Source organism: Pithys albifrons, chromosome 4, assembly GCF_047495875.1.
Source record: "Pithys albifrons albifrons isolate INPA30051 chromosome 4, PitAlb_v1, whole genome shotgun sequence".
In the NCBI taxonomy this organism is placed as follows: Eukaryota; Metazoa; Chordata; class Aves; order Passeriformes; family Thamnophilidae; genus Pithys; species Pithys albifrons.
In genome coordinates this window covers 35,765,279-35,778,533 of record NC_092461.1, presented here as the reverse complement: position 1 = coordinate 35,778,533, position 13,255 = coordinate 35,765,279, and the positions used below count along the sequence as shown (strand labels likewise).

The 13,255-nt window shown below is 42.1% G+C and overlaps 1 long non-coding RNA gene across 2 annotated transcripts in view; it reads left to right on the top strand.

Moving 5' to 3' along the window:
* LOC139671250 (uncharacterized) overlaps nt 1–13,255 on the top strand; it is a 105,055-nt gene that overhangs the window by 24,022 nt on the left and 67,778 nt on the right. The gene's annotated exons all lie outside the window — the stretch shown is intronic.

The window sequence follows — 13,255 nt, the reverse complement described above, 5'->3', positions numbered from 1 at the left end:
ATGATCCAAAGATTCTCTTCCCCTGCATACCCCCACAGAGACCCTCCTCAGTCAGAGGAGACCCAGAAAGCTTCTTGCATTCCCTCATAGTGTAGGTGCCATCCTTAGCCCATGGAGCCAAAACTACTCCTGGACTGCCCTGGCAGGTGATTGTGCCTCTGACTGGGATTTTGGGGCTCCCTGACTTCCCAAGAGCCTCTGGCCTCCTGTATGTGTGGAGACGAGCTTTTCGCCATGTAATAGTTAAAAGGAGGGGATGGAAGAGAGAGTGAATTAAGTGACCTGACATGATGGTTCTACATTCCTCATGAGTCACCACAATGGCAAATCCAAGATGAAGTACAAGAAACAAGGAAGCAAAAAATCTCCAAAACCCCCAACCAACAACAACAACAAAAGTCATGCTTGCACACTTTTAAAAGTTTTACATGAAGCATAATGGCTTTAGGGACGGGTTTGATTGTTCAAATCCATTCAACCTCCACACTTCCATTTGGTCTTAAATGACGACAGCTTACAATTCCATTGTCATCGTTCAGTGTTGTGTTGCCTCTGTGTAAATACAATTCCTCCAACAAGTGCAAGTGTTGCTGCTGTGAGGTGAGTGGAGAAAATAATTCATGAAAATAGGCACAATGGGAAATCGAGGAGTAAGGAAGATGCTGTGAGCAGAATTGAGATTTTGGGGCTCCTGTATTGTTTCTTTTAAAATAATTGAGAGACTACACTATCCCCTTATATGCTGCAGAAAGCCAAAATTAATACTTGGGTTTACTAAAACTCATTTTTCACAGTAGCCTAGGTCAAATTTTTCAGGATGTGTAGATACTAAACTTGCACTGCAAAAAATTTACTTTAAAAAGCTGTCTCTGTGTCCCCCTCACTGCATAAGAAGAGATTTGGTCAACAATAAAATTCTTCTTCATCCCCTCCATTTGGGACTTCTTTGATGAACCGTGAGACATGGGTAAGATAACAAGGAGCGGAAAAAGGGATAAGAAGCCTGCCGGGTCACATCTGTTTGTTTTCACTCCACAACCAAACATCTACTGTCCTACTAGCACTTTCTCCCTTAAAATGGTACAAGAAAATATGTAAAGATATGGTTCCTAAATTTTAATAAAAATTAACTGTTTGAAATAACTCCAATCTGGCATAGGATGAATTTAGCAATCCAGTGTAAGGGTTCAACAATGTCATGGCAGATAGTAAATATAATTATCAGTGTAATGCTCAGATTAATCAATTGGATTTTGATTCTTCAGAACATCAGGAATGGCTCAGCTTAAGTAAAATAGGTGCAAGGGGATATTACAAAATTTTAATTTCAAAAGCTGTGGGAGGTGGTTGTACTGGAAAGAGAGGCACTTCAGTGTTCACCCAGTCATATCTGACCATATAAATGTTTTGGTCAGGTTCGTTTCTGACCCTTGGGCAGTTCATCCTCCCAGCTTGCTTAGGGTCATTGGGCTTCTGTGCTTCTGGAGGGCTCAGCCTAATGGGAACATGAGAAGGATTACTGACTCATACAAGGAGACCTGTGGGCTTGGCTGTTTTTTTTCCCGCAGTTCCTAGCATTGTAATATTACCTCTTAGTCTCCGGAGTCCTCCATCCACCTCAGATAACACAGAAGGTCCTGAAAATCCCCTGTCAACCTGTGGTGCTCATGTTTTTCAAACTGTTATGATAGAATTGGGAGTGGTATCAAAATTCAAGATGAAGTTTTTAAGGATTTGGGACTACTTAGGAACTGATGTTTGATTATAGATCTTAGTAACCATCAGTATAGTAGAGAGCCCTTGGACCTCCTGTGGTTTCCAAACTCAGAGCTACTGTGAGAGATTGGAGTTTAATGAAAGATTGCTGCAATGGATAAATTTGAATGGATATTTCAAGTAGGCATTTTGTAACAAAATTCAGTGCAATAGCCTGCATCATCTTATTGTCTCTTGGTTGTACTCAGTTTAAAACACTAAGCCATATACTTGCAAAGCCCACATTATGATAAGAAAAGACCAAAGTGATCAGCAAGGAGGGAACCTAGGAAATCTTCTAGGATACTATGAATCTCCTAGGAACAGAAGTGTTTTCAGTGCCTAATATGAGATTCACCATTCCTGTTTTCAATTTAGATCTATTAGACAGTCTTAGATTTTTATTCTGGGGCTACTTTTATTTCTTTTGCCCTACAATTGCTCTGTTAGACTGCTTAAAACTCGCCTTCACAGTGGTGTTTTGCCATCATATCATGGCTGCGAGGCACAGATAGACCAAGATTCTCCCTCCCTCATGTTCCTACATGTTCTTGGGCTTTATCTTTCTCTTCCATTTCTTTAACTTGTTTGGTTTATAAGTTTCTGTTTTGTGGAAAACATGAAATATAGAGGGGGACCAGGATGATTGCTAAAAGTTAAAGACTAACTTCTGAGGGAAAAATTGCAATTACTTATTAGAATACAACTTTTCTTTTTTTTATCTTTGAGGGGAAATGGTCCCAAGGAAACTTCTACTCTGGTATCTGGCCTCATGTAGGGCAAAGGATCCATGCTGAACCAGGAGAAAGGTGCAACTCTCTTTGGCAATGACCTGATGGACTGCCTTTTCTTGACAGCTGAACAACAGAATAAATGGACACAGGAAAGTTATATAGATTTGCTGTCATATAAATATGCTTTGCAAAAAGTGATGAATTCAGCAAGTGTAGTAGTGCTTTGCCTTGGCCTCAAGGAAGAATTTGAAACAAGCCTGGATTTAATGCCCAAAAAGGAGGAAGATGGACAGACTATAGCCCTCAAGGGCAGCAGGGCTGGTATTGGAAGTTGCGCAGTATGGGATTAAGAGTGTGTGGTAGCACAATGAGACACAGGTCCAGGATTCTGGTCTTCTCCTGTCTCATGTCCCCAGGGAAGCTTATTACATGATGCAGAGACCACAGATAATTTCCACACAACCAAGATTTTCAAGTGCTTTTTAAACTAATCCAGATGTCCCAAGTGCCCAGAAAGTATCTTTCTCTCAGAGCAGTCCTGTCTCTTTCCTTTCAGTTTCTAACATCCTCTGGAAGAAGCATAGCCCTCTATGTTCCCTTCTTTAACCCTTTGCTCAACCAAATCTTTGGCAATATCTAAGAACAGTTAAAAAATTGCCCAACATCATCATCCTCCTCCATTTCCCCAGTGTAATATGCCCTATGATATGCACCAAGTGCCTCATTCAAAGCTGTGCAGAAAAGCTGCAACACACAGATGCAGAGCCCAGCAAGCATTAAGACAGCTTCAGAGGGCTGTTCCTGGGATCTTTCTTCACCTGATGTGAAATATTTTGGAAGAACTGTGTTAGGTTGTGTGATTAAGCCTTTAATCTACACACACAGAGGCAACCCAGAGACACAAGGGCAAGCTGAGGAGCCACAGTATCCCAGTCAGAGGCACAAGCCTCTGAATTGGTCTGGGACTATTCCAGAAGAACCTCAGCTTCATGGGCTGGAGGTAGCACCCTCCCCAGGGGAAACAGGAGCAGCTCCCCAGCTCAACTCACAAGTGGGAGAGGGATCACTGCCTGGGTATGGGACACATAGGATGCAGAGGAAGAGCATCCCATGGGAATTACACAAGACCTAGTATGGGATGAGCTAGGACAGAAACCAAAGTCAGGGAAAGGGAAGTATGTAACTGGTTTAGAAAGGAGCAAGAGTGGAAAAATAGAGGGAAAATGAGATTGACAGTCCAGTCCCAAGTAAACATATTGCCAGTTGGTGTGTTTGTATGCAGGTCCTGCTTCTGAGCAGAGAGCCCAGAGGGCAGGGAGGGGAGGTAGGATTGTGGGGAGCTGTTGGCAAGGAGGTGGGATGGCCCCATTTTACAAAAAGATCATTCTTTTTGTAATTAATTGGTTCAACTCACACCTTGCTCTTAAGCAGCACAAGTGGAGTGGTTTTCCCACCCCAGAGCAGCACTAATGAGTGATGAAGACAGGAATGCATCTTACTTCTCTGTTCTACATTTCTTTTATGTGTTTGTAGGGGCACTGTTAACTGATAAAAAGACTGAGGCGCTCACCTACTGAATTCCTTAGAGCCAGTTGTGCTTCTGAGACTAAAACTCTCATTGAGAGCAAACCAAAAAGGTAATATTTTGTTTTAAACCAGACAGATACAGACCCTAAACCAATTTGATCATATAAGGAACCTTCAGACTTGAATAAACTTAAATTCACTTCTGAATTTGCTACTTTGGAAGCCTAAGAGCTCACAAAAGGACCCAATGCTTATCATTAAATACAAGTCCCCATAAACCAGTAAAACACATAAATCCTGTGTGCTGATTATTTGGCAGATGACAACGAGACCTGTAGATTACATGCAAGGGTCTGTGTTTTGAACCTGAGGAACTGATAAACACAGACAACTGATAATAAGAATTTCCTGTAGGCTACAATTTCTTTGGGTTAAAACCATTATCTCTGAACTTGAAAGCCTTCTTATCTTTTGCTTTCCACCAGACTGGTGTCCTTGTCAGGTTCACAGCAAAGATGAACTGCAGAGAAATGGAGCTTTGTGTCTTCAGGATCACAGGGACATAGAGAAGACCCACTGAGCTGACAGCCCTGCCTTGGATTACTGCAAATTTCTTCTCAGATGGCAGATGTTTTCAGTGAACATCTGTGTTACACTGAGTGCCTGGGCTGCACATAGAAAGACTTTCAATAGGTTTGCTGTATAACAAACTTAGGGTGACTGACTTATGTAAAATGTCTTCTTTGGATAACTTGTATTTGCAATGGCTTTAAGAAGCCATCTTTTCTGATTCCCAGATCTCAAGCATAGCTACACATCAGACCTGCTCCTGAAGCAGGCTGTTTCATACCACTCTATTTTCATGCATGGTGAAGTGACTCCTTGAATTGTACAGTTCAAGACAAATTATAATGCAATGAAAGAGAAGTATATTTGAGGTCTGTAGGTAGTTTTATACCACTCAAAATATCACCCTTTTTCTATAGTGATGTTTCCAAGACCCACTGAAAGACAGTATTTCCCAATTTGTCTCACTGGCATTTGCTTTATGAGTGTTTGCAGGAAAAGGTCTTCCACTTCTGAGAAAAAAAATTCAGTCATGAGCACATGCCCATTCTCACACTGGCAACTTTCCCTCATATGCACACTAAGCTCCTCAGGGAAACTGAGACTTTCAGCTCTCACTGGAGTCCAAAGGGAATGAAAATAGTTTGGAATTTATTTGCAGTATTGTAGGATAAAGCTACATTTTGTGCTTATATATTAAAAGTACTTAAAATATTTGTTTTTGCATTAATATATTCTTTCCTCAAACAACTGGAAACAATATGCCTCCCTTAGAGTGGAAACCTGTTCTGATGAAATATCTAATGTTTTCCTGTAACAGCTGGTCTTCTCAAAATATCACTTTAAATTGATAACCTTCAAGGAATGTTTGTACTGCACTTGATGACTGCTTGGCATTTTATGGAGACAGTGAGATTTGTTTTAAGCTCTCCTACTTTTCCAGCTCCTATAAGGCCTGCAAGGAGGTATGTGGCACTCATGTGACACCTGCAGTTGTGGCTCAGGCAACTCTCCCAACAAATTCTGTGTCAATGGTGCCTTTGGCAATAATCCTGAGGCTCAGAAGGAGGCAAGCAAGATTAGTAGGCATGAGAAATGGAGATATCCATGCCATCACTGAATGCATGTATGGATTAAAAGCCACAGAAACTTTGTAAATACATCTCCCAGAAAAAGAGGTACTTTAATTTTGTGAGGTCTGAGTTCTTCCATGGTCATTACTCATTATAGAGAAAGCAGTGCTCCTGCCTCAGTTTTTCAGAAGGGCTTGCCTTTCCTGTTAAGACTAAATGAAACTGATGTACACACAGGGATACATATTTTCCTTTGGAGGTGGACGACTGAGTCCTTTCATTATCCCAAATCTTAGCTAACATGGCATTTAATTAGAAAACAAAAAAATCATACACAAGCTGAAAAGGGTTTTGCTAAGCCCTCTGAAGTCAAGGGATGAGGTCCTATAATCCTTATCTGTTTCAGTGACTTGATTATATACACTCAATGCTCAAAAGTTACAGATACTGCTGCTGCTGCTGCTCTGGTGCTGGGACATCTCAAATCAGGGGCAGTGAAATCCTTGTCCTAGTTTATAGATGGACTTGGGGCAGCAATGTGGTTTCCATCTTGCAGACTTAAAGTGTTCATGCCCATGTTTTTAATCACTATGCAAATTTGATTTCCTTCACTAGGTTCATTTGTCCTACATGGTTCATACATGAGATTTTCAAAATATTCAAAATTCCTTTACTCCTAAGTCCAATTTTATTACATTCTTAACAGTTTATATTCAGAGTTAATAGGATGGACAAATTTCACTTCTGCCTAAGCAGTGCATGACCTTTAGCTTTCCTTAAAACCAGGGCTCTCCATCTGTGTGATTTTTGTGAAGCAAAATGTTGTTCAATTAAATTTAATCTTTCACTTACAATTCTTGTCAGGCTCTCTTCCATTCCTCACTTGTTATTTAGGTTGGTGTGTCACACTGCTCATACTGACCTTGGATCAGGACAGGGTGAAGTTACTCCAATTGCGGTGTAATTTTACTAATAAAAAACGCAAACTATATTAGATTGACAGTTAAGATAATTGTCTTGTTGGCATGATATGAGAAGTAGATGATTGTTGCTAACTTCCCCATGTCCCCGAGCAAGTCATATAACTCTCCACTACTTTTCCCTGGAAGGTCTTTGAATTGATGCTAATCAAAAGCATGCTTTGATACTGATGTAATGAACTTTGTGGGGAAAAAAAAACAACTGTATGTATACATTTGTGCAGCTCCTACATCTGTATATCTCTTCATGATTCAATGTATCTCCAGCCATCTAGTCTAGAACTTATGGTTTGTTTCAATATTACTAGATTTCATAAAAAGTAGCCGCAGAGCCCAAACTAAGTTTATGAGTTGTTCTGTTCTTTCAAAGGACATAGATGAATGGTTTGAAAATAACTTCTGATCCCAGGGACACAGCTGAGCTTTGATGCAGGAAACTGAACCACTTTGTGAAAGACTTTCATACCGCAGCTCCCCAAACCAAGTTTAATGTATATTATACTCTCTTTTAATCAAAGTTTGGTGACCTGTTTCTTGCGCTCCTGTTGTTATATACACAGGGGAAAGAATATGATGGATTTAAAAACCATTGTATACGTTCAGATCACTAGAAACTATGCCTGAACTAGTCTAGAGGTAGTTCTTCCTGGACACCTCAAAGTACACCTCACAAATGTGTTCATGTTTTTTGCCAAGAAGAAAATTGCAGTGCAGTACAGTCCCTTGTCTTAACTGCCATGGAAATTGTAGCAAAGCCTCTTGGATACAGTTCTTTGCAGTTACAAAACACTGTCATTCTTTGAAGAGGAAGATCCTGGATCACTCCCCACATCCTAGTGACATATCCTGTTCTGCAGAATGAGGGTATATAAGTAGGAGTGCCTCTGTTTTATTATAAGTAATCCATTGATGCTCAGTACAAATTGAATGCCACAGCAGTAATAAACTCCAGGTGACGCAGCAATCTGATGTTCTTGCTATTTGCACCATGGGAACAACAGGTGGATAAAATAACCTTGTAAATTGAGAGCATTGACTCACTCCATCTTTAACCTCAGATATCCGTGAGTTTTCTGCGTTTCTTAGCCAATACATAAACAATGTTCTGCTAGTCATCTTGAGCAAAACTAGATAAAGTAACATCCCAAATTCTGTTGAGTGAGGAGCCAGAATCTATTTTAGTGGTTTGTGACCAAGCTTCTTTCCTGGCAATAAGATTAAAAGGGTGTCTGGGAAATAGGTGACAGTGTCATCACAGTGGAGCAGGAATAAAGTCAAGCATTAAAGGACAGCAACAGTGACAAAGTGTCATTCTCTCAGCAGCCAACAGCTGGAGTAATGTGTAGATGAGGGCTTATTTAGTGAACAACAGGTTGTTTCTTTCAATAAGGTAATAATCTGCTTCATTCTCTCACCCTTGATGGATAAAGTTCCTGTCTGAAAGCAGAGTGGATTATTCTGTATGTGGCAATTGGATTATTGCCGAAGGAAATGGAGCACTCTGCTGTTGGGGCTAATTAGACAGAGGCTTAAGGTTCACTTTCCTTCAGATCTGCCTGGCACAGGGGCTGGAGGCACTGATGTTGTTCCAGCTACAGGCAGCACTTGGAAGCTCCTTCCTTCCTTCCTTCCTTCCTTCCTTCCTTCCTTCCTTCCTTCCTTCCTTCCTTCCTTCCTTCCTTCCTTCCTTCCTTCCTTCCTTCCTTCCTTCCTTCCTTCCTTCCTTCCTTCCTTCCTTCCTTCCTTCCTTCCTTCCTTCCTTCCTTCCTTCCTTCCTTCCTTCCTTCCTTCCTTCCTTCCTTCCTTCCTTCCTTCCTTCCTTCCTTCCTTCCTTCCTTCCTTCCTTCCTTCCTTCCTTCCTTCCTTCCTTCCTTCCTTCCTTCCTTCCTTCCTTCCTTCCTTCCTTCCTTCCTTCCTTCCTTCCTTCCCTCCCTCCTTCCCTCCCTCCTTCCCTCCCTCCTTCCCTCCCTCCTTCCCTCCCTCCTTCCCTCCCTCCTTCCCTCCCTCCTTCCCTCCCTCCTTCCCTCCCTCCTTCCCTCCCTCCTTCCCTCCCTCCTTCCCTCCCTCCTTCCCTCCCTCCTTCCCTCCCTCCTTCCCTCCCTCCTTCCCTCCCTCCTTCCCTCCCTCCTTCCTTCCCTCCTTCCTTCCCTCCTTCCTTCCCTCCTTCCTTCCCTCCTTCCTTCCTTCCTTCCTTCCTTCCTTCCTTCCTTCCTTCCTTCCTTCCTTCCTTCCTTCCTTCCTTCCTTCCTGCCTTCCTTCCTTCCTTCCTTCCTTCCTTCCTTCCTGCCTTCCTTCCTTCCTGCCTTCCTTCCTGCCTTCCTTCCTGCCTTCCTTCCTGCCTTCCTGCCTTCCTGCCTTCCTGCCTTCCTTCCTTCCTGCCTGCCTTCCTGCCTGCCTTCCTGCCTTCCTGCCTTCCAGCCTGCCTGCCTGTTTGCCTGCCTGACTTCCAGCCTTCCTGCCCCCTTTCCTGCCTTCCTGCCTGCCTGCCTTCCTGTTTGTCTTCCTGCCTGCATTCCTGCCTTCCAGCCTGACTGCCTTCCTTCCTGCCTGCCTGCTTTCCTTCCTGCTTGCCTGCCTTCCTGCCTTCTTTCCTCCCTCTCTTTCTTCCTTCCTCCCTGCCTTCCACCATTCACCATCAGCTAATGCTAACACACATATGACAGGTATCCATTTTGGGATACATTCATGGGAATGCAATTTGGTTTTGACTGTCCATGGGTTTTCACTCTCTGTCCTGATGTGGATGATGTGATCCAATAATGCTGTGATGAGGTGAAACTATTACATTTTTGCATCAATGGATGGCAATTGCACAGACACAGATGAAGACGTCAAGTATGAGACATGCTGAATTCAGGTGCTCTCAATAATGTTCTGAAAATGTGTGCAAGAACAATGATTTTCCCACCAAGAAAGACCATCTTCACACTATCATGAGCTGCCCAAGTTAAATAGCCAAATATCTCTGCAACTGGAGTACAAAGCTGATTGGAAAGACTTTTTGTACAATATATGATGAGGGACTGACTTCTTTCCCAACTCTTGTATCCATAGGCAAGTTTCCTGTTCAAAACCAATGCCATTGAAAGTCCCATGACTAAGACCCTCCACAGTCTACAGAGAAGCATGGAGATGCTCTGTGACAAAATGATTAAAAATGAATAGTGGAACAGAAAAAGGGGGGTAAAAATGTGACTTGCTTTACAGATGCACTTTTCTAGTCAGTAGGAACACTGGCAAATCAGAACATCCTGCCATGCCTCCTATACCTGAATGTTTCTAACACTGTCGACTCACAGGCCTTCCAAAAATAAGAAACACCTTTGCCTTGCTATCTGTACAATCCCAGCACAGAAGCAAGATGCAGGACTATTTCTGACTTTCTGGCATCAGCATCCGATATTCTTCTTTTTATACTTTAATTTGCAGGGTTACTGATGCCCCAACAGTCCAACATACAAAACTCAGATTTCCATTATAACAACACACAGAGAAGGCACTGAAGACACTGCCTTATTAACAAATAACCAAGCAGAAGGATTTATTCCACATAAATTCTGAAACCAATTAAATGTCCTTTGGGGCCTGGGTAATGAAAAGTCTCCTGTGTGTGGTTTCAAGGCACTATAAATCTTAGGTATTCTTCAGTGTCCTCACCTAGAAAATGGGTGTAGTGGTGTGGGCTGAAGCAAACTGGATGCACTGGTTACTTCTACACAACTAGTCTAAACTGGTAGTAAAAAGTAAGAATTCTGTTTAGGATCTGCACAATTTTTAGCAGTTTTTTAAAAAAAAATAATTTGATTCTTGGTGCGGCTGTTGTTGGTTTGTCTTTGAGGGAAGGGGATGGGGCAGGGCAGGGTTGTTTGATTGTTTGCTCTGCTTTTTCTAAACAAAAGAATGGCCAGTTCCTGAGTTACATATTTCATGATTTAATTTAACAATTTCTATTGTCATTGTATGTGCAGGATACATACAGTTTCATGCAATAAACACTCCTCATAACTATAGCTGTAGAGAGATGGCAGGACAGAATCTGCAATGTACTTGACTTTTCAACTTCAAACACCTGAATCTAATCTGATTGTAAATTTAAATCTCAAAATGTTCTATGTGTCAATCCCTTCACAGAAAAAAAAAGATAGGAATAGTGAAGAGAATATGTTTAATTATTATAGTAATTACAACACTAGATATATTTATGCACAGGATACCTGGTATTTATGCACCTGGTAGCCTGATAATTATATAGATGGTGAGAAAAAAAGTGCCTGAGAAATTGTCAGTGTCTGCAACTAGATTCAGGAAAGAGAGGAGTGTTAGAGAACTAAAACTTAGGGGCCGAAGTGTTTATGCAGGTAGGCAGTTCTGCTTGGCTGTTTATAGTGATATTGGGCAGTGACTTGGAAAGCAGCAGCTCACTATTGTCCCGTTTGTCTTCCTGTAATTATCTGTTTTGTAGCTGCACTATGCTATCTTTCTAGACAGTAGTAATTAAGATCAGAAAATATATTGCTCTGCAATATGTTTATACATCCTACATTTACTGTATCTTTGCCTTCTAGGCCACTTCCTGCTCATCCTTGTTTGCAGGTGGAGTTTTGAGCAGTGGTCTTTGCTACTCACAGCTGTCATCCAACTTTTAATTGATTCCTCAGCTAGACTGAAATGACAGCCCTACATTTTTTCTATAGGATGTACTCTGTTGGGTGGTATCTGTGGACAGTCAGCCAGGTGAATTTCTGGACTACAGCAGTGCAGTGTGAAAGAGGATAATAAAGCTGAAGAACTACTTTTGCTGGGAAAAGTGTATCTCAAGCTGTTACTGCAGTCTTGGGTTGAAGGGAATGAACTCAGAATGAAAACACTAGGTTTTTAGATCACCTGAAAAAGAATGGTTATAGCAGACTCTGAACTAAGCAGTGTGTAGACATCATTGCTCTGCTTCTTGGTACTTGACAGTACTAACCAGATAATGAATAGTGGAAGATGTTTCTTGACTTCTGCTGCAATGATGAGCTTTGCCTCAAGTCACAGAGCTGGGCAGCACAGGGAAGAGGATAGGCAGATCTACCAAGGTTTTGGCTCCAAGTTGTAGGGTACTAGTCATAACTTGGTTCCTGTACCTGGCTACAAAGTTCAAAGGAAGGAGGAGTAAAAAGGCAAAAAGCCAATAGGAAATGAAGAGAGGAGGTTGGTATACTTGGCTGACGTGTGAGATTTGTTATATATAGAGAAACAAGCTTTGGGATGCCACGTATTTTACAGGAGCACGGCAGAATGGGAGAAGTGCCACCAGAGACAGAGAAGGAGGTCTTCAACTTTCTTACCAGGACTCCAAAGAAAGGGGAGTTGCAAGAAGATGTCAAGTGTGCACTCACAAGAAGGAACAGAAATAGCCTCAGTCATAGGGAAGACAGGTTCTTACTAAAATTCAAACTACTGAATCTAGAAAGAAAGTCCATCCTGGAGTAATTCACCTCCTAACTGCTCAGAGTAAAATGATTGCAAGACCTTAAACCATCTCTGACATAGAACAGAAAAGGGTCCTCTAGCACAAAAGAAGCACGTGGGATGATTTGGTCCCAGATATCTACTTGCTGGTGATGGACTGCTCCTGGGGAGGACATATCTTTATATTGATTCAGCTTGGGGAGAGGTAAGGGTCCATACCCCTTTCCACTTACACCTTATTTCTGTGGATACACTTGCTGTTCTGAAAGTCATGTTTGTTTTCCTCTCTGGTCCACTGTGTTCTGCTCCTTTCTCCATCTCCTTTTTATGCAGCACTCTTTCATACTCTTTTTTCCAATTCATTTTCCTGTGTCTCCTGTCCCAGTTTCTCTGTTCTCTCAGTCTCTTATTTTCTCTGTCTGCCTTTTGTCTCTTGGCCTGGTATGCTGTCCTCCTTCCTCTGTCTTCTCAGTTGGTCTTTGATTTTTCCATCACTCTTGATCAACTTTGTGTTCTGCACAATCCCCATCACTGTTTCTTTCCTTGTTCAATGTTCCCAGCCTCCCCTGGTGCAGATCAGCTTCTGCTGATGTGGCTTTTTAGTGCATTGAAACACAGCTGACCTCTCCATGCAGGAATCAGAGACTGGGGTTTGATCAGAGACATCTTTAGACTTAGGTGTTCTCACTTGTGGTAGCAGACACTTCAATTGCCTCTGAGACTTAACTCTGGGTCATTTAAGCTGTCACCAGAGGTATCCATTTAACTACTGTGGTTCTCCTTGTCTAATCTATAGCTTCAGATTATTTTAGTCTGTTCTCTCTTGGACCATTCCCCTTGTGAGTTGTGGGTGGGAGCAGCCTACTTCCTTCCACACCTGCATCATCAGGAGGAAAAAGAGACATCTGAAGGTGGTTTTAGCCCACCTGGCTCTCAGGAAAGATGCTCACTTGAAAGAGACATATCACAGAAGATGACCTGGACATGGCCAACAGCCTTACTGAGAAGCATGTGTCCTAGAAAATAGATATCTTTGTAGTGTGGTCTGAAGGGCATGCAGAGACAGGGAGCTCTGGAGAAAAGTCTCTGAAGGAGAACAAGGGGTACAACATGTATGGAAAGTCACTGAGGTGAGCATTTATTAACGTGGAGAAAACCTGATGAA